Source organism: Vombatus ursinus, unplaced genomic scaffold (genome assembly GCF_900497805.2).
Source record: "Vombatus ursinus unplaced genomic scaffold, bare-nosed wombat genome assembly UNPS02006779.1, whole genome shotgun sequence".
Classification (NCBI taxonomy): Eukaryota; Metazoa; Chordata; class Mammalia; order Diprotodontia; family Vombatidae; genus Vombatus; species Vombatus ursinus.
In genome coordinates, this window is record NW_020946557.1 from 20,195,440 (window position 1) to 20,221,453 (window position 26,014).

At 34.4% G+C, this 26,014-nt stretch overlaps 1 protein-coding gene and 1 pseudogene across 2 annotated transcripts in view; both read right to left on the bottom strand.

The window, feature by feature from the left end:
• Nucleotides 1-26,014, bottom strand: part of PTPRK (protein tyrosine phosphatase, receptor type K) — a 723,664-nt gene that overhangs the window by 249,088 nt on the left and 448,562 nt on the right. The gene's annotated exons all lie outside the window — the stretch shown is intronic.
• Nucleotides 21,444-25,715, bottom strand: LOC114033116 (annotated as a pseudogene).

Sequence of the window (26,014 nt, forward strand, 5' to 3'; positions counted from 1 at the left end):
CATTTTAGGAATCATTTTTCAACTTTGCATTAGACATCTTATGAAATCTAAATAAAATGGATAATTTTTAATTCACTCTTCTCTCAATTAGATTTTATTTGAACATAGAAACATGCTACTTTCCACACCAACTCTAATATCTGGATAACAGAAAACACCAAATTATTTTTAAACTTTATACTTATTGATTTTAACATTTCTAAACAAACAACATCAACAAAACATGCTAAAATCCTCTAATGGGTTTCATTATGGAAAACAAAGACATAGAAAAGAACATTCCTGTGTCCACAGAAATAGTGATAAAAATATCATTTTGACACTTGTTTTCATAATTTCTTCCCGAAGTTTGTTTTAGAGATTGTATAAAAGGGCAATAATTTACTTGGTTATTGTATACATGTGTATATTTTTATCTTTATTCTAAAAGCAATAACATACATAGTTGGGGAGGAAAATTTAGACCATCTACAACAAAATGCCGACTTTAAAACTCAATAGATGCTTTGTCTAATTTGTGCAGTTGCATTTACTCTTAAAAAAGAATAAAGCAAACATACAACAGATCATAGGCAAAAACATAAGGACAAATTTTGATAGGAAGTTCCATTCAGGACAATCAAATATAAAATCAATTCCTGAAGATTTTTTAAAAGATGTCTGCAATCTTTTGCATTTCTTTCTTTCTCCTTTTTCTTGACTTTTTTTTCAGACAATACACTGAAAACACCAATTTCTTAAACATTTAACTTGTCTTTTAAAAATCTATTAGTCTTTTTTGTATTTCTTCAGTGACCCTTTGATCTTCACAAATCATTTTCTTAACTCCCATATATATGAAAATATCATTTAGTTTGAAAAAAATCTTGTATTATTCTCATTTCTTCTACATTCTTTTTTTTTTAACAGTAAGACGCTAACTTTATTTGGTTACTCTCCTGCAGATGTTTCTATCTGCACTCTAATCATACCAGACCTGTAAAGAGACACAGGAAACTGATCCAATATCCTATAATTCTCCTTATGTCTGAACACTGTCCATAGTGCTGAATCATTTTAAAAGGAATCACACCATTAACTTTTTTACTTTTCCAAAATGTACGTGTGAAGTGGGGAGAAGGAAAAGAAAACAGATAAACAGATACCAAAAAGTTTCCTTTATATTTCTATGGCAGCTAAACATTCCTGCAAGTATTTAGTTTTCTTTCTTCTTCTGCCTCTTCTTTTCTTTAAAGATCCACACTTTTTATCAAAAGACACCTTGTAAAGGACAGAGAAAGTATAGCAGTGGAAAAGGATACTTCCAACTATGTACATATTACAAAACTTGAACATTTGTGGTTAAAATAATAAATGCTTCAGAAATGATATAATTCTTTTCAGGATTCTAATCATCTGATTTTTATCACAAATGAATTGTACCAACCTGCTCTAAAATCTTATCTCAATGCCTGATTGTGGAGAAAAAAAAAAGAGTTTCCTGAGATCTTAAGTAAAGAAGCACAAGTTTAGGGAGGTATTCCAAAGAAGTGGACTGAAACTGACGACCTGTCTATCTAATTCTCATTACTAAAATACTAGTCTCCATCTGACCAATGTTTTCAGTCATGAAAACTCAGTAAAACTGTCTACCAATAAACAGATCAGATTGTGATGTGAATCGGTGCTCATATCAATGAAAGCACATATTCTAGAAGTGTTGAGTAATTATTGGATATAGGACAACATGATCATAGATTTAGAGCTAGAAGTCTAGAGATGTGAGACCAAAGGTTCCCAACATACAATTTTTCAAACATGTTGATACAATGTATTCCTAACTTAAATGCCTAATCTATGTTACCTCCTCTTTTTGACAACAGAGGACAGTATAGCTTGTTCTTTTCTGTTCTAACTCTTGACAGGTTCTGCTCTCTTTATGTACACTCCACTGTAGCAAATTGCTGATGGTATGTTTACTTGGGGTATAGAAAAAAGAAAAAATGTAAATGTCCTAATCCTATATTTCTTCTTTGAAAAGATTTACAGACTAAAATGTCTGAAAAATCATGAGATAAAAGACAACTTTATGAATTTCCAAAAGTGCAAAATCAATGCCTACTGTATAACATAAGAAGTAGCATATCGTCTTTAAAAATTCACTGCTAGTGACCATCTTTTCTCCCTGGCAAACTTATGACCCTGCTATGAAGATAAGAAGAAAATTCAGGGTATCAATAATTGCCATGGTAAAAGATGTTGATGTCAAAACAGAAAGTTATGAATCTATGGTAGACACAGTATATCCATATTCAAATGTTAATGTTGTCATTAGTGCCAAGCAAAGGAAGAAACCAGGTAATACTTTTTTTTGGTAAAATAAATGTTATTTCTGAGGATACAATTTGTTCATTTATTGTTCACTAATAAATTGGTAACAAGAATCAGTATGGCACAATATATAGAGCTGTCCTCGAAGTCAAGGGAGACCTGAACTTGAAGTTCATGATGCATGCTGGCTGTGCGACCTTGTAAAAGTTAAATAACCGCTCAGTACTGACCAGGTTGCTGAGACTATGAATTGCATAGTAAGGGTGAATTTGCATTGGTAGAGTGTTTTCCTTACCAGAAGGATCAATCATAGGCTCCCTAAAATAAGAAAAATAATTATAGCAACAAACATTTGCATGATACTCTAGAATTTGCAAAGCATTTACATATATTATTTGACTGAAGCCTTAAAAAACTCTTTATAGTAGGTACACCAGGCATTTTCATTTTATAGAAGAAGAAACTGAGGCTTAAAGAGGTTCCATGACTTGCCCATGATCACATAAATGGTTAAGTGTGAGGCAAAATTTTAATCCTAGTTTTACTGAATGCTATTTTAGTATTCTATTTACTATACAACAAAATACATGTGCAATTTAATTGACAAAATGCTTAGTGTTTCTACAAAGTTATACTGGGACATCTTTAAAAGTTCATTTTAAGTAAAATTGTTATGAAAACAACTAAGTTACTCAGACTTAGGTTCTAAAAAATTTTCATTTCGCACAATTATTAATTATTTGAAGTAAACACTTTTTTTTTAATGCTACACAACTGGCAGTCTGACCGGCATGCCACGTAGAATTCTGATCACATTTTAGCCAAGACTGATTTTGCCAAACTGACAGAGTAAGAGTAAGACACTTGGATTATTGATCAAAATGGGTTAAAACCCAAGTATCAGATATAAAATCTATAGGTAAAGTATGATCGCTATGTCTTGTTTTCTTACACATTGAAAATAATAGAGTAAGAAGAACAAAGAGAAATAAGTATTAGGATTTAGGAATATAAAGTCAGACATTAATGAACTTTTTATAAGTTTTAGAAAAGCCACAGAGGCCTGATGACAGAGGAGAGATCTTTGAGGAGCAAAGTAGCAAAATATAAAATGTTCTAAAAGCAATTTAAAAATGTCGCATACTGCCACTGAATAAACCACATACATGATGAACTAGGAGAAGAAACTTCTTCAAATACAGATCTGAAATTGGTGTGAAAATCTTAGGGTTCTGTAGGAGCAGTGACATTTTAAGTAACTTTTCTTTTTTTAAATGTAATTCTGAACTTAAGAAATAAAAGAAGAATTTCTATAACATAATAGGATAGAAAAAAAAGAATAACTACACAAGTAACTGCAAATCTAGTAAGTGCAACTTGCTATTCTTTTTAAATATATAATAAAGTTATCATGTAACTTTTTTTTTCATTTTTCCTTCCTTCCCTCCACCCAAGATATTGGCTACTATTAAACACATATACACACACTCTCACTTTCTCTCTCTCTCTCCCTCTCTCTCTCTCTCTCTCCCTCTCTCTCTCTCTCAAAATATTTCTGTATGTTTATTTACCAGTTCTTTCTCTGGATGTAGATAGCATTTTACTTCATAGATCTCTTATAGTTAATTTGGATATTTATAACAATAAAAATGCCTGAGTCACTCACAGTTATTCTTAAAACAATATTGCTATTACTGTATACAACATTCTATTGGTTCTGCTCATTTTGTTGTTCACTATTGTGTGCAAATATATCCATTTTTTTCTAAGATCACCAAGCTCATAATTTCTAGCACATTTCTAGTATTCCATCACAACATACCACAACTCATTCAGCTATTCCCCAATTGATAGGCATCTCTGCAATTTCTAGTTCTTTGCCACCACAAGGAGAGCTGCTATATTTATTTTAGAACATATAAGTTCTTTTCCTTTTTCCCCAATCATCTTTGGAAACAGACCTAGTAATGGTATTGCTGGGTCAAAGAATATAGGCAGTTTAATAACTCTCTGGGCATAATTCCTGATTGCTCTACAAAGCGGTTGGATAATTTCACAATTGCACAAACAATGAATTATTGTCCCAATTTTTCTATATCCATCCCAACATTTGTCACTTTCCCCTTCAACCATTTTAGCCAATCTCATAGGTATAAAATGATATCTCAAGGTTGTTTTAATTTGCATTTCTCTAATCAATAATATTTTAGAGTATTTTTTCATATGACTATAAATTGTTTTGATTTCTTCATTGGAAACTACCTGTTTATATCCTTTGACCATTAATTAATTGGGAAATGACTAGTATTCTTAGAGATTTGACAAAGTTTTTTACATATTTGAGAAATGAGATGTTCATTTGAGGAACTGTCTATAAAATTTTCCTCCAGTTTTCCATTTTCCTTCTGATCTTAGCTAAAGTTGTTTTATTTGTACAAAATCTTTTTAATTTAATAGAAATTATCTATTTTTTACCTCAGACTGCTCTCTCCTGTTTATTCATAAACTGTTTGCCAAAACATAAATCTCATAGGTAATATGTCCAATGTTCTTCAAATATTCTTGTAATATCTCCCTTTATATTGATATCATGTATCCATTTTGATCATATCTTGGTAAATGAGATATTGCTCTATGACCAATTTCTGCCAGTATGCTTTCCAGCTTTACAAGCAATTTTTACCAAATAATGAACTCTCTCCATAATTTTTCCAGGGTCACAGGGGCAATGTATCTTCAAAGATAGAAATGGAATACAGAAGGTCCTAATTCTTAAGTTAACAAGACCTTTAAGGGTAAAAAATATTTCCAATTTAATTATTTTATCAATGGAAATTTTCAAAGGCCATAACAGAGAAGTGAAAGTCAGGAGGGTATTTTATACAATGTTGAGTAGGCAAGGACTATCCAAAACACAGATGTAGAGACTCAACATCAAAATAGGGATGAATTCAACAGTCCATGAAGGAAAGAGGGATGCAAAATTTTCCTCAGCTCCATGTAAAATGCTTTTAATTCTGCAATAAAGATGGCAGAGTAGTAAAAAAGGAAGCAGATGACAATAAAAATTTTAAAAAAAATTAAGAATAGACATTTTTATTTAGTTACTGGTATTTTAAAAATGAACTCTTTGCCCAAAGAGCAGGAAGTGTCCACTTTCTACTGGACAAACTAATTTAGCATTCTTGTAATAATAATAATAATAATAATCCATAAAAAGGAAATTGCAAATCAAAGTAAAGGTGGCTCACATTTTCTTCTTGGTAAGGCAAATAAATGAGTTGGTAATTGGCTTTATTGTGCCACAAAAGGCAGTAAGAAACAAGGGTTCATAGATATTTGTTAGTCTCATATTGTAATAATGCTCAAGATAATAATGTTAATATTTGTAAATAGATGGCCATAAAAATAACTGCAAATTATAAACCACCATTTCTTACATATATTTGCTGGATCAAGAACAATTATCAGAATTTCTGAAGCATATTTTCTGAAGTGGTGTTCTGCAATATTCCATATCTTTACAATTACACAATTATCTGAAATTATGTAGAGCAGAGGCATTAAATCTGGGGCGAATAAAACTCCAGTTTCTGAACCAGATAAAATGTAACAAGGAAATGTTTGGCAAACTAAATAAAAATACAGTACAGCTTGGAAAATGCTAATTTGTGGCTTTCTACATCAACATGTGGCTTAATCCATTTCTCTTTTAGTTTGTTAACAGTGATATAAAGGATGCGCGATTCCATTGTGCTTGTTGCCTGTTGATTACAGAAACATGATTGCTTTGGTAGGACAAAATGATATCTAGAATTTAAATAACACTTTAAGGCTCTGCAAAATGCTTCATATGTGTCACTTAACTGGATCAAAAGACACTTTAAAGGCTCCCTTCCAACAAGGTACCTTCCGAGAATTCAAAATATTATTCAATAATTCTTAACACATATAAAAACTTTCAATTTCTCTCTGATATTAAATATGAGCTACAACATAAAACAAGGAGATGTATGTATGCCAGAGGTGTTTGCCATTGTTAGGAAGAAGGTCAACCAAAGATTTCAAGTTGAAAAGGACAGTGAAGTCTTTCAAATGATCATGTTCATGTATGTCATTGTACTGAATACCTCAAGCCCAAAGATATATAGAAGAGATCCATACCTATCCAAAAGAACTTGGACTAACCATCCATGTAGGAAAAAAACAAGTAGGGGAATGATATCTATTGTCCAGATTATGACATGAAATTATGTGGACAATCCACAGAGGAGATATATATGTACACATGCGTACACAAATGCACACATAAATATAAAAAATAAAGGTGTGTAAATAGGAATGCATGTTTATACTATGTATGTATGTGCACATATATGGGCAGCTAGGTAGTAGAGTGGATAGAAAGCCAGGCCTGGACTCAGGAAAAACTAAGTTCAAATTTGACTTAATAAACATACTAGCTGTTTGACCCTGGGCAAGTCAGTTAACTTTTTTTTTTTGTCTCAGTTTCCTCATACGAGAAATGAGCTGGAGAAGGAAATGGCAAACCACTCCAATACCTTTACTAAGAAAACTTCAAATGGGGTCACAAAGAGTAGAACATGACTGAAATGAAATAACAACAAAAAGTATGCATATATATATATATATGTGTATTTATCTTGGGCAGACAGTACAAACTGATAAGTGGGGTTCAAAATAAGACTGAAGGAGAGAAGGCTGAATTATTGTTGAAAATTAAAAATTCTTTTACTAATCCCAAATTGCCCCCAGAAACAAAGAACAATGTGTTCAATAAAAGTATTCTGGAGGCTATATTGTATGACTGTAAGTCATGCAATACTATTATTTCCAAACAACTAAAAATGATTGTCGCTCTTAGAGCAATAGGGTGGTGAATGACAAGAGAGAGCAAGACACAATCTAACAAATAAGAATAAAGCAAAACAAAAATAAAAGGAAATGGATAATGAAAAAGATTAACTGTTAACATGATGAAATAAGGGACAGTAAGCATTTTGAATGTGATACTATTAGGCTGACAACATATGGAAAAAGTGAAGGTTCATATCACATTGGGAGACCCCATTTGTGGCAAATTTATGAGGTGTGATCTGAATCACTATAGGGGATATCAATCCACAACAATAATAAGACACAAATATTTGAAAATCTCAGTATGTAAAGGATAAATTGGATTCACTTTAAAAAAATTTGTGTCACTGCAAATTTATGAGACCTTCCATGAAATAAGGTATAATTTTCCCCCCAGAATTTAACAAGAGGGATGGAGCCAAAATGGCAGAGTACAGGCTGCAACTAACCTGAACGATACCAACATTCCACTCCAAATAACTTTAAAATAATGCCTCAAATGAGCGAACAAAAGGTCAGGGTGAAACTTTATTCCAGCCTAAGAAAACTTAGGTGGTCAACAGGGGAGATCTGTATCATTAGGGAGGGAGATTACCTGGAGCTCACTTTGTGGAAGCACCAGCAATGGGTCTCGGAGGCAGCCACAGAAGCAACAGTTTCAGGATTTCTCATCCCAGAGATAGTAAAGGGGTCTGACAATTAATCAGAAAGAGATTACAAGGGATCCTCCATTGGCATTGTGCAGCTTGCACTGCTTGGCAATTGTATTGCCCATATGTAGTACTGGGTTGTAGTTATGTGGTTGAGAAGAACACTTGCAGTCAATCACAAGGACACAAGGGCCATGGTTGCAGTTCCAAGGCAGAGAGAAGAGCTAGTTCTTGCAGTTGAAGGGGAGCAGGGGGATGTAGTCAAAGTCCAAGGCTGAGGGAAATGCTAGTGTTTGTGGCTACAGGGTAACTTGGAACCTTCCTGGAAAAAGACCAGAGAGAAGTGACCACACCTCTTCAAAAACTATACCATGTGAGAAAAACTGAAAATTTGCAGATCCTCAGAACTAACTCTAAAAACAGTATCACATCAAAGCCTGAAGCTTGGGACAGTATGCCCCCACCCTGAGGTGAGCAAAACCCAAGTTTAATTTAAAGTTCAAAATGAAGTAATAACAAATTGGACACCCCCCCAAAAAATAACTGTTAGAGTTAAAGAGATAAGAGTAGTAGAAGAAAAATGGCAAAAAGAAATGAGATGTGCAAGAAAAAATATAAAAAGGGAATTAACAGGTTGGTAAAAGAGGCACAAAAAATACCTTAAAAAACAGAATTAATAAAAAAAAACAGGGGTAGTAATAATTATCTCAGACTAAAGAAAAACAAAATTAAGCCAAATTAAAAGGAAAAATAAGGAAAACTACATTTTGCTAAAAGGTAGCCTTGACAATGAAATAATACAAAAAAAAATACAGCAATTTTCTCTGATAAAGGCCTCACTCCTCAAGTATATAATGAGTGTAGAATAGAGAAAAAATTGTAAAAATAAGAGCAATTCCCCAATTGATAAATGGACAAATAATTTAAATTGGCAATTTTCAGAAGAAGAAATCAAAGGTATCCATAATCATATAAAAATAAATTACTAATGATTAGAGACACGCAAATTAAAGCAACTCTAAAGTACTACCTCACATTTATAAGAAATAACAAATGCTGGAGGAGATGAAGGGAAAGAATAGGTACACCAATGAATTTCTGGTGGAGTAGAGAACTGCTTCAATCATCCTGCAGAATAGTTTGGAACTATGCCCAAAGGGTTATAAAACTGTGCAGACCTTTTGACCCAGCAATACCACTACTATGTCTGCAACTCAAAGAGATCAAAGAAAAAGGAAAAAGACTTATTTGTACAAAAATATTAATAACATATTTCTTTATAGTGACAAAGAATTGGAAATCAAGGGGACACTCATCAATTGGGGAATAGTTGAACAAGGTATGACATGATTGTGATGGAGTACTATTGTTCTATAAGAAATGACAAAGGGATAGTTTCAGAAAAACATAGCAAGATCTATATGTATTGATGCAAAGTGAAGTGAGAAGAACTGAGAGATCATTGTGTATAGTAAGAACAAAGTTGTAATGATGATCAACTGTGAAAGACTTGGCTTCTTGGATCAACACAATGATCAAAGATAATTCCAAAGGACTCATGAAAAAATGCTATCTACATCCAGATAGAGAACTGATAAACTCTGAGAGAAAATTGAAATATAATTTTCTCACTTTATTTATTTTGGCTTATTTTCATCATATGGCTAATATGGAAATATTTTAATTACATCAAATGTAAAATTGATATATTGCTTGTCTTCTCAGTGGGCAGGGGAGGTGTGGCAGTGATGGAGAAAATTTAGAACTCAAAATGTAAAAAGGCAAGAATGCAATAAATAAAGAAATAATAAATTATTTTTTTAAATCTTAAAAAAGAACACCAATTTATCTTCTGTAACACAGTTTGCATATAACCATACAAAAGCTCAGGTGCATGCTGCACTTTTTAAGGTGGTGGGTAGAGAAATGATGTTTAATAAACTTATCAAGTTGCTAACAGATTTCTAGAATGTAGTAAAAATATAATGTAAAGCATAGATAGTGAAACAACTTTAAATCTCTGCTTTAAAAACTTGTCAGAGGTCTTTGTCATCCAAAATCTAAGAAAAAAATTCTTCCCTTATATGCTGAATAGTCCAGATTAATACTTTTTTTTTTTTAATTTTGCTACAGAGTCCATAGAATACCCAAAAGTACAGTGAAGAATACAGAGGATGCTTATAAAAATTGAGAAGGATGAACAGGAATGGAAATTGCTTCTTTGAACCAGTTATATGTAGAAAGTGTTAAATTACAGTATCTTATACTTCATAATCCCTACTTCTTAATTGATTCAACTGAGACTATCAAATTTAGTAAAGGACCAAATGATCATTACATATATATATATATATATGTGTGTGTGTGTGTGTGTGTGTACATATGTATGTACACATATACATACATATATAGTGTGTATCTATATAATGTGTATATATGTTTGTGCATAAATATATGTAATGTGTGTAACACACACATCACACATATATACTTTCTGTCCATAGGAAACTAAGTAGGAAAAAAAATTACTTCTGTAAAGGGAAAGATCTAGTTTAGATAAGAGGAAGAATTTATTAACTTTAGGAATAATAGAATGCTGAAATGGCTGGTAGAGTTTTTGCCACTGCCATTCCTGAAAGATTTTGAAGAGAAGATCGACTGTCCATGGTAGCAAAAATTTTCATAAATTTGAAGGAGGGGGGATGGTCCAGATTGTGCAGAAGTCTCTTCCACCTCTGCTACTTTGAGATCTGTTGCCAAGAAATAATTTTATAAACGTCCTTTGTAAAGGACATTTAAAAATTGTTATTTGAGTACAAGAAGTAACCCATGTAACAGAAAGTGCAAGCTATTTTGAATCATGGGCCATAGATCAAAGATCTTTCAAATTCTGAAGCAATTTGATGAGCTCCTGAAATTTGTTCAAAAATAAGAAATGATTGTTGCCTTCATAATTAACAGTGTCACAATCTCTCACAAATATGAATCTCGGGAAGAAACAAAATTTGAATAATGTATTAGTGTTCTAGTAGCCTTATGTGGACTGTCAGTATGTATTCCAATAGTTCATTATGATTTATCTTTATCACCCATAGGCCAAAGTTACCAGACTCCAATTACTTTGCTTCCTGTGTTCAAGGAAGAAAGAAATTATGTCAGGCCTACCACAGGAGATGGCTTATAATGCCTGAGGTAAAGAAAGTAATCTACTGTTCTCTGACATTCACTGCCTGAAAGTCAGTCACATTAACAACCATTCAAACTTGTTTAATGCAAGCCAATTGCTTCTATTTCCCTCTTGTCAGTAACATTAGCTTCAATTCAAATTTGGCTCTTATAAAATTAAAAAATAAAATAAAATCCAGTGAGGCTTGACAAGGGCATAGACGAGTCCTGACAGAACATAATGCTCCCAAATTTATCGGCTTTAATATGCTAAACTTGAAATTTCAGTTTTCAAAAGGAAAACTCTGACCTTTGCCATTCAACAGTTATATTCATTTTCTTACTCCTTCTTTGCCCCAACATGGGTTTCAGAGTGGGGTAAAAGAAAAAGAGACAAATATTTAAGTTTATCAGGTTTAAAAATAAAATCTTACACTTTTAAGAATGGCAACTGCATCAAGGAAAAAATAGTATCCTTAGTTTCAAAAAAGATTGTATCATTATTTATGATTATGAGCTAGATATCATTATATAGCAAATCACATAAAATAACCTGATATTCCTTCAATGAAGAACTATTAGACTTATATAACAGGCCATTAACTTTCAAGGCAGCTGAGAGATTACAAGGTTAATATCAATAACAATAAAAGGAAGTAGGATTGGTATTTAACAGCAGTGTCAATATGTCATTATATGCAATAATGAAAATATGAGTTTTGACTTTGAATAACTATCATTTTTTTATTTACCCTTTGCTGCTTTCAAGTACTTTCCAAAATCAGATCTTTCTCTAGCATCTGGTATAATAAGTATGATTGCCACAACTAATAAAAAAAATCATATAATTTTTCCTAAATGTATATTTTTTCCCCAACCACCTTTCCTTAAACTTTGAGATGGTGCATAATAAGGACAGTCAATGTTGTTGCCAATGCTTCTCTGAGGGAAGAAACTAGAACACAACACAGGTGATCCATTTTTAAGGTTGTCTTCATGACATATTTCATGGATACAAATACAGCCTGTGGTGATGATGATACTGATAGATCCAATTACCTTTACTAAAAGTAATTGTCAAATACTAGGTATAGCTCCAGTTAAAAGGCAAGGAAGTGCCAAATCACCTCTTCATGTGCTCCACTAATGAAACTAATAAAAGCTGGATATACACAATTAATTCTAACTGGCCAATACACATTTATTGTTTACAATTCAGCAACAAAACAAATTACAAGAAGCTATTAATGTTAATGAGTTCTGAACAGTAGCTAGTTCAAAGGTTAAAATTCATTCTAGAGTGGTGGTGGTGATCAAAACTTCAATGGAGATAGACTTTGACATTTTTTTAAATTCTTCCTTAACACTCTACCAAAAATTTGTCTTTAATTTCATTTTCATGTCTTTCAATTTCATTTAATTTCAGTATCATAATCACTGGACCAAAACCATAATTTTAACTAATATGTGAGAATGTACATGCAAAAGATTAAAATCAGAAAATAATAACAACCACAGCTCATTCTTATGCATCACTTTAAAGTTTTATATAGAGCTTTTCTAAAAACAAGCCTGGAGGATGATAATGTAATTTTTATTATGTGAATCATAGAAAGGAAAAAAATGCAGCAGGGAAATCTCACAGGTAGGAAACAGTGAAGCTTGAACTGTAACACAAGTATTCTTCATAAGACCCTCCCTCCATTCTACTATGCTGTGAATTCTCCAGCAAAAGAAACAACTTATTCATGACTTCTGGATGTACTATTTATCAGCATTATATACATATACAATAAACACATATATGATATGTATGTATATTATATTTTAGTTATATTCATCAGCATCACAAATATATACACATGTATATATAAGCATCTCTAATACATGCATGTATAAATGTTTGGGGTGCTGATAAATAGATTAAATATTATACATGGGTATGAATGTATGTTATAGATAGTTTTCTTTCCTCAATTATAACTTTTATTTCATCATAGAATCTTTGGGCAGGAAGAAATTCAAAAAGTTACCGTCTGCCCTCATACCGTCAAACAGTTCTGTTAAATCTCCTTTCTTAAGGAAAGATTTCACAATTATAACTGCTTACCCATTCTCAGTGCCAGAGAAAAATTAAGCTAAATTAGCACTAGAAAGCAAAAATCCTAATTCTTTAATGAGAAAATATACACATTGCTTAAATGTTATAAATATAGAATATAGGAAGAAAAAGTAGTAGTAGAAAAGTAAAGTATATGTGATATAGCCTTAAGTGACATGAAGAAAACATTGAATAAAATGAGTAACACAGGACATATGAAACTGATCAAAAGGTACAGACGCTTAATGTATAATTGACTGTCTTCTTATAGTCCTTCTAATGTCAATATGTGAAATTTTAAATAACACAGAAGTATTATATAAATCACAGGTATAATTATGTATAGTGCATTAGGGGGTGCAGTGGATAGAACACTAGCCCTGGAGTCAGGAGGAACTGAGTTCAAATCCAGCCTCAGATACTTACCAGTTGTGTGACCCAGGGAAAGAAACTTAACTTTGTTTGCCCCAGTTTTCTCATTGCTACAATGAGCTGGAGAAGGAAATGGTAAACTACTCCAGTATCTTTGCCAAGAAAACCCCAAATGTGGTCACAAAGAGTAGGGTTCAACTGAAATGCCTCAGCATCAACATAATTGCATGTAGAAACATTGAAATGTCTGGGTTATTCCCATAGGACAAAAAAAAGAGCGTCCCTTTACAGACAAATATGTTTCCTCACAAAACATATCTCTAATGTATACATCATTAAAATACTAACAATGAAATGAGAGCAAAAATAGTGAACTGTGACAGCTACATTAGAAATCTCTTTAGTTTCAGGTTGTTCAATTGTTGTTCACCTCTAATGTTAAGCTACCTGGGATGTGAATCCCAACACTCATATAATTATTATTCTATATGATCAATCAACCAACAAGCATTTATTAAACTTTTACTACCATCTGTCAGGCATTGTTCTAAATGCCAGGAAAACATAGAGGCCTGCCCTCAAGAATCTTACACTCTCACGGCAGAGAAAACAAGTACACAGAGAACTTCTATGTAAGACACATAGAAAAGATGGAAGGGGAGCATAGAAGAGAAAACATTAGCAGGGGAAAAGACTTGGAAAAGTCTACTACAGAAGATAGCACTTCAGCTGAATCTTGAAGGAAGACAAGGATGCTCACAGGGAGAGTACTCAGGTGTGAGAACATGCTAGACAAGGAGATCATGCAGAACAAAGGCACTTAAATGGGAGAAGTGCACTGTGAAGGCAGAAGAGCAAGCAGGGCAGAATTGCTAGACCATGGCCTCCTGGTAAATCCTGCCTTCTACAAAAAGCCATTCCAAATCCCCCTTAAAGCCTTACATTAACCATCCTTCTGAGATTATAATGAATTCATACTCTGTATATCCTGGTTATACATAGTGGTTTGTATATTGTCTCCCCCATTAGATTGCAAGTTCCTTGAGAGCAGGAATGGTCTTTCTATACAGTTGTAACCTCAGGGATTAGCACAGTGACTAACACATGCTAAATGCTTAATATATCATTGCTTATAACTGACTGAGACACTGACAATTAACTTGCACAAACATGATACCTTGAATCTCTATCATCTCTTATTCTTCTCTGTATGACCTTTCTAATTCATTCTTTTCATCTAAATTGACATACACTGGCACACATAATTCAAACCGCTACTAAAGTACAAAGAACTTAAGAGTGGAAACCATTTCATAAGATGGAAAGATGTATATTTAGAGACAGTAGGGATCTTTGGAGGCAGCTAGGTGGCTCAGTGGATAGAACTCTACACCTGAAATCAGGAAGACCTGAGTTCAAATCCAGCTTCAGACACTTACTACGTGTGAAATCTTGGGCAAGTCACTTAACCTCTGCTTGCCTTAATCCAGTGCAGAACAAAATGGCAAACCACTCTAGTATCTTTTCCATGTAAACCCCATGGATAGCACTGACAGGATATGGTTCACAGGGTCCCACAGAGTTGTATGTGACTGAATGATTGAAGGGATCTTTGAGGATATCTTACCATAGCCCATAATTTTGCAGAGTAGAAAACTGAGGCCTACAGAGAGCAAAACTCTCAAATGAAATAAGTAACAGAACTTGTATTTGAAGATGGTCTCAGATTATACTTACAGCACTTTGTCAACATAACCATTCAGCCTCCACATATAGTAAGACATCTAATAGAACTATCACTATGGTGTAGGTAAAAATCGACTTATGCCTGGACTATTATGTTAGAATCTGTTGGTTGATCTGCATGCCATAAGCCTCTTTCCACTCCAGTCAACTTCCACCCAGTGGTTAAAGTGATCTTCCTAAAGGACAGATCTGACCATATCACCCCCATCTACTTAATAAACTTCAGCTGTTCCCCATTACCTCATATATCACACGTTATCAAATATAAAATCCCTGTGTTTGGGGTTCAAAGTACTTCATAATCTAGCCTTCTCCAACATTTCTACCCTTGCTGTGCCTTATACACTTCCATGTATTCTGCATTCCTTGTTGTACCTCAAACAAAACCCTTCATATCTCCACTCTGGGTGTTTTCATTGGCTTTCCCCTATGTAAGGAATGTTCTCCTTTCTCATTCTGCCTCTTTGCTTCTCTGTTTTCCTCTAAGTCCCATGTGAAAATACACAGAAAGCCTTTCCCAATCCCTCTAATTCTAATGTCTTCTCTCTTTTGATTAATTCTAATTTATCCCATATATAGCTTGTTTGTACATAGCTTTTGGCAGGTTGTCTTCCTTCACTAGATTGTGAGTTGCCCATTTTATGGTTATTCCTATTTTAGAGTTTAGGAAACTGAGGCAGACAAGAGTTAAATGACTTACCCAGAGTCAAAAATCTAGTAATACTCTGGGGTTGAAATGTGACTCACATTTTTCTAACTCCATACTCAGTGCTCTATCAATGCACCTCCTAACTGACCCAAAGTAGAGGACCTTTGACCCTTTAAGTCAAACTGATGAAGAACCTTTACACTATAGAATAGTTTAATTTTTAGTGTTCTAGCAGTCTTTACCTTATAAAGCAACTTATCCTAACTTACTATATTATAGAAAAAATAAACACTTCAGGTTAGTTTTAAATATATTCTGATAATCAAAAAAGGATAGAAGTAGAAAGACAATCACAATTTTTTAATCTAGAAAATAAAATAAAACATAGTATATATCTTTTAAAATAAGAATGGCCATTTGTTAAAACAATCCTATTATGTCAATGGAATCAAATGTGCTTTAGTATCTTCAAAGCAAACATACTATTTAATATAGGAATTATTATTTTCATATGCCCCTTGAGATAGATACTTTTATTTCCTTAGAAAATGTGAACCTCAACTTTCAGAGTGTAAGGTATTATTTCCAAGAATTTACTGCTACTGATTCATTGACTATGTTATAAAGAATCTTTCTAAATATTATTTCATGATTATCTCACACAATGAATGCTTAAACCTATCAGAGGTTTCAAAATATCTTTTTATATACCTTTCAAAGAAAATATTAGTAGTTAATTAATAATTTGTAGATTATTTTTTAATCATTAGATTCTTTAGGTTTGCTAAAATACATAATTTTTTCCCTTTCTGGTAAGTGAAATGAAAGGTAAGTTAGTCTTAATGAGAAATTGTTTCACTGAGATTGCTAATTTATACTTAGAAAATTTTAGGTCTCTAAAATTAGTTTTTATTAAATTAGTGACAGTATAATAGAAATTGTGATTATGAAACAATTGTTGTGCATAGCATACACTACCCTTTCTCAGAATATGTGTGTGTATGGAAAGAGACAGAAAGAATTTATACAATATAGTCCAACTGACTTGAAATATAAAATATGCAACTGAAATAACTAAAAAGCATTTCTGACACAAGATAAGATACTTGATATCCCACATGCAACATTTGTACCACAAAAGGAAAAGAATGATTAGCTTAAATAATCCAATACCACAGATGAACTGATTGCTGTTTAATCCTTATACAAAAAAAATACTAAAGAAAACCTAAGATTTTGAGACTCCAATGAATTAGATCATTTTAAATCCTCTGAAAATGACAAAACTGACATTCTTTTTACTGTGTCCTTGGTGACAAACACCATGTGTTAGGTGTTTAGTAAATGATGAATTCAAGAGCAGGGTTAACAATCACTTATCAGATATATTGTAGAATGGATTTTTGGACAAGAACCAGTCAATTAATTACTAGTTCCTGTGAAATTCGTAGTTTTGACCTCTACTGACTATACTCTAGACATGGATTTACTCCAATACAATAATGAATCTAAAAATCTTTAAAAATATTGAATGCACTAGGAGCAGGGCTTCCTTTATTCTTTTTAAAATTCAAATAACTTTCAATTAATAAACTTTTATTTAATCTCTCTTCTGCCAACATCTCCAACTGACAGAAGAAAAACAAAATACTTATAACAAATATGCATAGTTAAAGAAAATAAATTCTCACATTGGTCAGGTTGAAAAATATACATTTTTCAAATGAAGCCTATTATTTCTTTATCAAGAGGTAGATAATATGGTTCATCACTAGTACCCTGTAATCACGGGTGCTCACTGAATTAGCTGGAGTTCTTGAATTTTTGAAAGTTGTTTATTTTTACACTTTTTCTTTTTTCATATGCATTGTCTTGGTTCTGCTTACCATACTCTGCATCAGTTAACACAAATCTCTGAAAATTTCTCTACAATTGTCCATTTTGTCTTTTCTTTCAGCACAATAGTGTCCTGTTATGCCAGTGCCAGAATTCATGCATAGTTTTTGAAACATTTACTTTAAAAAAATAAGAAACATTTAAAATTTTGTTGTTGGACAGTTGTTTTCAGTTGTGTCCAACTCTTCATGACTCAATTTGGGCTTTTCTTGGCAAAGATACTGGAGTGGTTTGCCATTTGCTTCTCCAGCTTGTTTTACAGATGAGGAACTGAGGCAAACAGGGTTAAGTGACTTGCTCAGGGTCACACAGTGAGGAAGTGTCTACAAACAGATTTGAACTCACCGAGATGAATCTTTCTGATGCCAGGTACAGTATTCTATTTACTGCTTTAGCTAGTTTCCCATATTTTAAATCAGAAATCCAATTTCTGCTTGAATTTCTTATTAAAAATTTGTAGTCATTTTTTTTTTACCTCAATACATAGGTTGTATTTACTAGTCATATACTAAGGTAGACTACTCATTGTTTTTCAATTTTTAGCCATTTCCCAGGAATGTTTTACAAAAGTTATATTTTAAAGAACCATTTATTTATCCAGATGCTTTGTTCATTCATAAAGAGGTCCTTGAAAAGGCTTAAAGATGGTAGCAAGACAAAACTGATGCGGTTCTGCAACATCTCTGTTGATTTTAATCACATTAAAAGAAAACAAAAGAAAACACTTTACCAGATGGCCACAGTGAGTTCAAGTACATTTTTCCTCCATTGGAAGGTAAATGAATAGAAGAGGGAAATAGAATAGTTGAATAATTTATAGAAGAAATAGCAAATTCATATTCTATTTAGACACCTAACAGATGGTAAAAATAAACAATTATGAATTATAAATAATGATGAAAAGTTTCAATGGGCTACATAAAAAGGAGCAAATATGGTACCCATCTTTGAGAAAATCTACTTTGTTATGGGTACAAAAGCAACAAAAAACAGACAAATAAAAAGGATGAGAAAACTCACATATCAAAGGGAAAAGTGAAATTGTAACAAAAAGGGGACATGATTTATTTGTTGCTATCAATCAATATTTATTAAGCACCTGCTCAGTGTGAGGCAGTGAGTTAAGTGTTAGGGATAATGATAATGATAACAATAATAACAACATAAGAATAGGAGTAGTAGTAGTAGTAGTAGTAAACACAAATAAAACTTTAAGGTTTGTAAAGTGTTTTACAAATTTTATGTTATCCCATTTATTCTCATTTTATTCTCAAAACAGCCCCTGGAAATATGTGCTATTATCATCACCATTTTAAAGTTGAGGAAATGGTGGCAGAGATTAAGTGACTTGCCCAGGGTCACATGGCTAATAAGTGTCTGAGTCAAATTTGGACACAGATCTTCCTTACTCCAGGCCTACCACTTCATCCACTATACCAACTAGCTGTCTCATTATAGATACAAAGACAAAAATGAAAGTCTCTGTTTTCAAAATGACATTCTTTTCCAGGAGATAACATATTTACCCAATATCATACACAAAATAAATGCAAAGAAAATCTCATCAGTAATAAGGTTGAGGCATTAGTAGGGGGGAAGGAAGAAAGTCTAGTAAAACTATAATATAGAGACAAAATTTTTGTTGGCCTCTGAATAGAATTAGGGAACCTAAAAAGTATAATTGAGGAGAAAGAAAGTTCCAGGCATGGGTGACCATATATGCAAAGGCATGGAGATAGGAAATGGAACATCCTGTATGAATAGCATGGCATTTTGTCATGGTATCGTTTAACTAGAGCGAAACTTTTCTAAACTGAAACATGTAACCATTTTTCCAGTCATCTAGTCTTGCAATCTAGTTATTACTCTCAATTCCTTATTCTCTTTTGCTCCCCAAATCAAATTTGTAGGCAAGGCCTTCATCATATCTTCCTCTGTCATGGCCACTTCTGTGGTGCAGACCTTGACCATCTCATACTTGAACTGTTGATATTCTCCTGGTTGGTCTGCCTGCCACAAGTCCATCCCTACTCCATCTAGTTGTCAAAATGACCTTAAATCACAGGTCTGACTATGCTACCACCTTACTTGATAAATTTCAATGGCACCTCATCACTTCCAAGATCAAATATAAAATCTGTTCATCATCTAAAGTTGTTCACATGTTGGCCCTCTGCTCCATCTTTCTAATCTTCTCACAAATTATCCTGCAACCACATTGTTGGGTGCTGTCTTGAGTTGCATATGAATTTGATTTAAGTGAGATACCTCACTCTCTCTTCCAGAGTAATCAAAATCTAGGACAAAATTCAAGATGAATGGTGATGGCCAAGTGGATGACCTTGGCGTCTTCGACATCTGACCAAGCTCTAAGCACTTCACAGTGCCTGATTCAAGCAGCTTCATAGCTAGTAGAACAAATTGTTCTCATCTACCCATTCTACCAGGGGTTGTCTTCAAAGCTTGGGGTAGAAATCCCTTTAGCTCACCAATGGATTTGAGGCATATCGGTTGCCCCTAACCTGGTTTAGCAAGCCTGCAAGGATGGTTATACTGAGATGTGACCATGTGACCACATAGCTTGCAACCACACACTCCTTAATCCAGTGACAGTGGCCTCCTTGCTGTTCCTTCAAAAAGACTCTCCCTTTCCCTAGCCTGAGCATTTTCATTACTTTTCAAATAACTTCAATATGTTCTAATACTACAAGGTACTGGTTACTTAAGGTATTACCTCAAGTATAAATGAAATAACTAATTTTCATTTATCACTAATTTAACAGACTGTCCCTTATGTCTACAATGTAATTTTACCTCTACCTACTGGAATCTATAGCTGCCTTCAAGATTTAGATTAAGTAGCTATGCCTAGTGGTGTACACTGAAAGGTAAGGCAGACTGAACTCAAGAGTTATGAGTTAGAGTAAAGTTAAAGCCAATTAGAACTCTGCATTAAGTTCAGCCTCAATATGATGAGCTACAAAGAGTGGGAAGCCACAAGGCTGCCTAAGGAGTTGTAAAATGGGGCAGGATGGAAAAGGAAAAGGTCAAATCTCCTATACTAATCAGTGGTGAGATTGGGCCCACGAGTGAATATTGCACTTCCGTACTAGGGGAGATAGGTAGACCCAGGTCCCTAGATGCACTCTTCCCACAAAAAGAGCTGAAATACCACCTCAGTAGGTTTGCTATTAGAAACACAATCCAAGAGAAATAAGTAGGAACAGTAAGTCCTGTACATAACACTTTACAAGCACTTTGCTTGATCACTTATAGGTCAAGTATCACTTAACAGCAAATGTGGCATCTGAACTTCCCATCAACACCATCTCTGAGCTGACTTACTAAATCCCAACCTGTATTTGTAGTGGAAAGGTTGGGGGGAGTTCCTAGAGGGAACCCAGCCACAGGTATCACCAGGGAGACTCAAGTCTCAGCCTCCTAGGAGTAATCAAAGTAGACGGGTGTGTGTGTGTGTGTGTGTGTGTGTGTGTGTGTGTGTGTGTGTGTGTGTGTGTGTTGAGGGAAAGGGAAACATTCTTAATACCACTGTACCTCCTGGGCCTCCACTGTTGTTTTTCACATTAACATAAAGAACTCATAGTGACACCATTAACTTAAAAAAAAATATTTCAATTTATTGTGAATCCACAAGGTCCAAGTGGGCTTGGAAACATTAGACAGGCTCTTCTTTAACAACATGATCCTTCTTGAGTTGTCCCATAAAAGCTTCTTCTCCTCCAAAGTTTAGAACAGGCCATGGTCAAATTTGGACATAGTGCCAATAAACTTCAAGTAAATCTCCTCCAGGGTATGACATTTAGTCTATACAGCAGAAATGTTCATAGTGTGTAGATGAGCTTCTTGGTCCCAATAATACAGCATTTCAGCATGATAAATTCATTGGTCACTGCACCATAGCGGACAAATCCACCTTGGGCCTCAATGTTTTTGTCAGACAGGTGATGATCAGTGGACGTGTTCTTCCCATTTTTGATCTAGTAGCCCTGGCCAATCTTATAGATTTTTTCTTGATGCAATGATGCTAGCCTTTCTGACCAACATGGGCCACAAAGAATGCCATGTAAGCAAGGTGCCAACTTCTGAAATCTGCAACCTTAAGGAAGCTTTGGTGTGTTTTGGGGGCAGTTTCTTTATGTCCTAGTGGTTGGTGACACCTTTGTAATTCTTGCCCTTGGTCACTTCAATGACATCAATCATCTATCTTACCAAAATACAAGCACCTACTGGTTCTTCCAGGCCCAATTCAGTTTCTCAGCCATGCTGCCACCATTCACCTGAAACTATATCAGATGAGACTTCTTCTGCCTTAGAGGGAGCAGGCAGCATAGATGATGAGTAGGATCAGCTGGAAGTATTTTTTTTCATGCTTTCAAAATATTTCTCCACCTGTTTCTTATCATCATTATCCTGCCATTTCTTGTAGTACTTGGTAAAGGCCTTCTTGAACTTCTGCCAGTTCTTTTTTTTTAAATAATATTTTTTTCTCCAATTACATGTCAAGACAATGTTTAGCATTCTTTTTTACAAGATTTTTAGTTCCAAATTTTTCTCTCTCCCCTCCCCTCTTCCTAAAATGGTGGGCAATTTGATATAGGTTATACAGGTGCTATCATGTAAAACATATTTCTATATTAGTCATAGCTGTGAAAGAAGAAACAGATCAAAAGGAAAAAAAACCATGAAAAAGAATAAAGTAAGTGAAAAAAGTATTCTTTGATCAAGATTCAGACTCCATCAGTTCTTTATCTGGATGTAGATAGCATTTTTCTCCGTGAATCCTTTGTACTTGTCTTGGATCATTACGCTGCTGAGAAGAGCTGAGTCATTCATAGTTGATCATCACACAATGTTGCTGATACTGTGTACAATGTTTTCCTGATTCTATTCATTTCACTTTGCATCAGTTTGTACAAATCTTTCCAGGTTTTTCTGAAATCTGCCTCTTCATCATTTCTTATTACACAATAACATTCCATGACATTCATGTACCCCCACAGCTTGTTCAGCCATTCCCCAATTAATGGGCATCCTCTCAATTTTGAATATTTTGCCACCACAAATAGGGCTGCTATCAATATTTTTGCACATATAGGTCCTTTTCCTTTTTTATGATCTCCTTAGGTATAGCTCCAAACAAAATGCTCTCCAGAATGGCTGGATCAGTTCATAACTCTACCAACAGGGCATTAGTGTCCCAATTTTCCCACATCATCTCCACCATTTATCATTTTCCTTTTTTGTCATATTAGCCAATCTAATAAGTGTGAAATAGTACATTAGAATTGTTTTTAATTCACACTTCTCTAATCAAAAGTGATTTAGAGCACTTCTTCATATGGCTATAGATAGCTTTGATACCTTTATCTGAAATCTGTCTATTCATATACTTTGACCATTTATCAACTGAGGAATGGCTTCTATTCTTATAAATTTGACTCAGTGCTTTTTTTTTAAACTTTTTTTTTTTTTTTGGTGAGGCAATCAGGGTTAAGTGACTTGCCCAGGGTCCCATAGCTAGAAAATATCAAGTGTCTGAGGCTGGATTTGAACTCAGGTCCTCCTGACTCCAAGGCCAGAGCTTTATCCACTGCACCACCTAGCTGCCCCTCAGTTCTTTACGTATTTGAGAAATGAGGCCTTTATCTGAGAGACTTTCTATAAAGATTGTTTCCCAGCTTTCTGCTTTCCTTCTGATCTTAGCTGCATTTGTTTTGTTTGTGCAAAAGCTTTTTTTTAATATAATAGAATAAAAATGATTTGTTTTACATTTTGTAATCCTCTTTGTCTCTTGTTTGATCATGAACCTGTAACTCACTTAACTTCTTGACTAATAATTTAGATGTCACACCACTCAATACATACTTCATTGTCCGTGGAACCTTTTAGCAAGATGTAGTTTCCTTCCTTGTCTCACTTAATTAGGTTTATTTTTGCTTTTGCTTTATCTAAGATAAGGACTGCTACCCCTGCTTCTTTTTTTTTAACTTCAGGTGAAGCATAATAGATTCTGCTCCAGCCCCTTACCTTTACTCTGTGTGTGTGTGTGTGTGTGTGTGTGTGTGTGCGCGCGTGCGCGCCTGCTTCAAGTGTCCTTCTTGTAAACAACATACTATAGAGTTCTGGTTTTTGACCCATTCTGCTATCTACTTCCATTTTATGGGAGAATTTATCCCATTCACATTCAGAGTTATGATTACTGTATATTTCCTTCCACCCTATTTTTCCTCCTGTTTGTCCTCTCCTTTCATCCATTCCCTTCTCAATAGCGTATTTCTTCTGTCTATCCCCTCCTTGGATCTGCCCTCTCTTCTCTCAGTGCCTCCCATCTCTTTACTTAATCTGTTCTCCTCCCACTTTCCTGGTGGGTAAGATAGATTTCTATATTCAATTGATTTTGTATATTATTTCTTCTTTGAGCCAATGATGACAGTAATGTTCAAGCCATGTCCACTGTCCACCCTCACAACTTTCCCTCCATTGTAATAGGTTTTTCACACCTCTTCATGTAGAATAATTTATCCCTTTTTGCCTCTCTCTTCTTTCTGCACCCAGTGGATTTCTCTTTCTCATCCCTTAATTTTTTTTATATCATTCTCTCAAATTCACCTCAAACCCACACCCTCTGTCTATGTATATTCCTTCTAGCTGTACTGTTGGTGGTACAATTTTTAAGAATTACAAGTATCATCTCCCCATGCAGGGATGTAAACAGTTCAGCTCCAGTGAATCTCTTATGTCTTATTTTCCCTTTTTCCCTTTTTAAGCTTCTCTTGATATTGGAATCTTGATATTGGAGATCAATTTTTTTTTTGTTCAATTCTGGTCTTCTTATGAAAGCTTGAAATCCTTCTGTTTCATTGAATGACCATTTTCCCCCCTTCAAATATTATGCTTAATTTCACTGGATAGGTGATTTTTGGTTGTAGTTCCAGCTACTGTGCCTTCCAAAATTTCATGCCCCATGACTTCTGATCCTTTAATGTTGCAGCTGCTAAGTCCTGTGTAATCCTGATTGGAGCTCCACAATATTTGAATTGTTACTTTTGGGTCACATGCAGTATTTTTTTCTTGACCTGACAGTTGTATGATTTGGTTATAATGCTCCTTGGAGTTTGGTGATTGGTGGATTGTTTCAATGCCTATTTTCTGGTTCCAAGATAGGGTATTTTTCCTTGAAAATATCTTAAAAGATGCTGTTTCAGGTCCTCCTTTTGATGATTACTTTTAAATACTCCAAAGATTCTGACATTGTCTCTCCTGGATCTATTTTCCAGGTGAATTGTTTTTCTCATGAGGTATTTCACATTTTCTTCTATTTTTTTCATTCTCTTGAATTTGTTTAATTTTTTTTTTGGTGTCTCATAGACTTATTAGCATCCACGTGCCCACTTCTAACTTTTAAGAAGTCATTTTCCTCAGTTACTTTTTGTCCGTACTTTTCCATTTGGCCAATTGTACTTTTTAAGCAGTTGTTCTTTTTTTTCTAAGCTGTTGACTCATTTTTTTTTTCATAATTCTCTTGCATCAATCTCATTTCTTTCCCCAATTTTTCTTCTATCTTTCTTGTTTGATTTTTAAACTCCTTTCTGAGCTCTTCCATGAGTTCTTTCTGGGCTTGAGACCACTTTCCATTTTTCTTTGGAGTTTTGCCATAGGTGTTTTGACATTGTTGTCCTCTTCTGAGTCTGTGTCTTAAATCTTCTGTGTCACCATAATAACTTTCTATGATCATTTTTTTTTTTGCTCCTCTTTTTTGGCCTTTTTCCTTTCTTTTCAATTTGAGCTCTGCTTCTGGGTTGAAAAGGGCACTGTCTCAAGCTTCTTGTGCCAGGGGCTATAGACCTTGGCTGTTAACTCAGTGCTACACTGATGTTGCCCTCATGTTTGGTGCGGTGTTGAGAGTTAGGGTGGGGATGACTGGCATTGCTGAAGGTCTAAGAGTCTGGCAGCTTGCTTGGTGCTGAGCTGGGTCCTAGTGGTGGTGTCTGGTGTGTGCAGAGGTCAGTGGAGTGTTGCTGCATTTCCCCAAGGCTACATTGAAGTACTGTGGTGGTCTGGCCACTGGCGATGGCCTCTTTACCCAGGGCTTTGCTGAAGAATGTGGCAGTTCTCAGAGCTGGAGTCTTCCTGTTCCCCTGACTATGCTGAGGCACATGAGACAGTGGGGTAGTCCTGGTGTTGGTGTTTGCCTGCTATACCACATTGGGGCTCAAGATCTTCTGC